The 2,320-nt window shown below is 43.7% G+C and overlaps 1 protein-coding gene across 2 annotated transcripts in view; it reads left to right on the plus strand.

The window, feature by feature from the left end:
* The window catches only part of trak2 (trafficking protein, kinesin binding 2), a 14,670-nt gene continuing 12,350 nt past the window's right edge, over nucleotides 1-2,320 (plus strand). For both annotated transcript variants that reach the window (XM_035677616.1, XM_035677617.1), the window contains exon 1: nucleotides 1-86. The gene's annotated coding sequence lies outside the window, so the exon portion shown is untranslated. The remainder of the gene's footprint in view (nucleotides 87-2,320) is intronic.

The following is a 2,320-nucleotide window of genomic DNA, read 5'->3' on the forward strand; positions in this document are numbered from 1 at the left end:
CCTTTCCTTTATTGTCTGAGGTTTCTGGTGGAGGTGTTGACAGACACCGCATGTACCGCCCGTGTTGGGGAATAACGTGATCTAAGGTACGTTTTTGTAACACTAATTAGTTGTTTTTCTTTCACGCTGTTAAACGCCAGCCCCGCGCTAGGCGTGCTGGCAGTGGATGCTAGTGTTGGCCTAGCAATAGTGAAAACCCAAATAGTGGTGTCTGAATATATGCCGAACTGAATGCGGGTTAAAGAGGATTCATTTGACACATTTGACTCGTGTTTTACTCGTCTGTGCGTTGACTGAGCAGTGAAACATCTTTTAAACGCAGGTTTTTTAAACGGAGTTTCGGACGGGTGCCACATATGAAGGTTCGTTGTTGTGGTTGTTAGCAGCCAGTGTGATCTGATGGGTGTTTCATGATCAAATCATATTACATTAAACTGTATTGTTTTGGTCTTTTGGGCAAGGCATGCAGGGAAGGTCTGCTGATGTTCCAGTCAGAGGTTTCTGGTTATGCAGTTAAAGTGGTCCAGTCAGTGTCACATGCCCACAAACCCTCAGGCCCTGTCCAGTGTGTTACATCCAGGCTGAGTGCAGATGCTGGGATACGACACAGAGAAGCAAGGCAAATAACAAATTAAAGATAAGAAGGATATCTTTATGTACTTAGGTAGATTTTCTGGTTGGAGGAAATCATTGGTGATTTGGGACTGTGTTATTTGTTTTGGATCGGCTTATACCCAGATAATGATTTTCTGCTCGCAGCACTTGCTTGTTGGTCCACTTCTGGATAAGAGCATCAGCTGAATGCGTAGTTAGATTAGACATGAAGGGAGATAAAGTCTGCAAAAAGCTGATGCAAGCAGACAGTCGCTCTGGGACAGCTGTGACAGACGAGTGTTGTGTACAATGCCACTGTGTGTAAATGGGTTACTGTCTCGCTGCTGACATGTTTCACCTTCATAATGTGCAATAATCTGTCACCCACAATAAGTGATGGTTTCCAGATTGCGTTCCGAATTTTCTCCAGTGTTTTCAAGCCAAAGGAAATGGTTTGTGTTTGTGTGTGTGGTCAATGAAACCCCACATTTAATTTAATTTCTTGCTCTTGCTAATTAATTTCCAAAAGGTTAGATCCAAATCAGAAGCGCAGGCTGTATCATAATACACAAGAAGCTGGATTTGTTACTCATGAGATGACTCACTCAGCCTGGCTCATTTTAAATCAGGGAGAAGGAAAAGAAGAAGCTCTCATCTGAGAGACGTTGCTATGATCAGTACAAACAGAATGGATGCAGAATCTTTCCACCCTGCTCATACTGATGTCAGTAACTATGAAAGATGATTGACGTTTGCAATATTTTGTGCATACAGTTGTTCCTAGCCCTGCTGTGAATGTGACTATTATAATTCCAACATCAGGCAGTCAATACCAGCATCATTAGTGGGTCAGTGAAGTATATCTGCCAGGCCTCTAATGGTGAAAGGCACATTTAGGCTGTAGCATTGCGTGCCTCGCAATAATCTCCTTTATGGAGCAAACAGTTTGAGCTTCAGTGTTATGTAAGCAGAGGATGAATGTTACCCAAGGACTGTCTTTTCCACAGGCACACTTGCAGATACACACACGCAGATATGCCTGTGATAGGTCTGCATGCAGATGGATGGTTGGCTTTATGACCTTTTGCTGCTTTTGCTTTTTGAGCGTTGTTTTTCTCACGAGCGTCCCAACTTTATGGAAGTACAGTAATGAATTGCAGCAGTTCCCTCTTTACTTCATGTTTTTAACGTTTCCAGCAGCACCGGTTTGTTTTGAAGAAATGTGTGAATAAGAACAGTGATCGCCACTTGGGCACGACAGCCTATCGAAGTTCCATACATACTGTACAGAAGTGTCCACCGCTGGCTAAATGTCTTGGATCTGGGAGCTCAGCCATTTTTAAGAGCGTGCATCCTGTCTCAGTCCTCTAGAGAGAGGCAACAGGATGTGGGAGGGCTCTGTCTCACCCCTCGGCCCTCCCTTGAAACAGTATGTGGCACATAAGAGGGAAATGAGAATGCGTCAGGTTTATAGCAGCTGGCCCGCTCTGTCCTTGTCAGCAAATGATCTATCTCCAAAATCTCTGTCAGAAAGACGGCACGAAGTGGAAATCTTGTAGCTTCTTGAGATTTTAAAGGTTGATTGATTGGAGTTTTAATAGTGGCATTTAAAATCTGTCAAAGAAGATGCCAGACGATCAGCGATTCACAACAGCAAACACTGTGGGAGGAATGTTTCTTTCATCGGGCTTTAAATGTCAGCAACCAAGTGGGAAGGAGAAAAGAA

The sequence above is a fragment of the Morone saxatilis genome, unplaced genomic scaffold (genome assembly GCF_004916995.1).
Source record: "Morone saxatilis isolate NCDOM2014 unplaced genomic scaffold, NCSU_SB_2.0 Contig6, whole genome shotgun sequence".
Classification (NCBI taxonomy): domain Eukaryota; kingdom Metazoa; phylum Chordata; class Actinopteri; family Moronidae; genus Morone; species Morone saxatilis.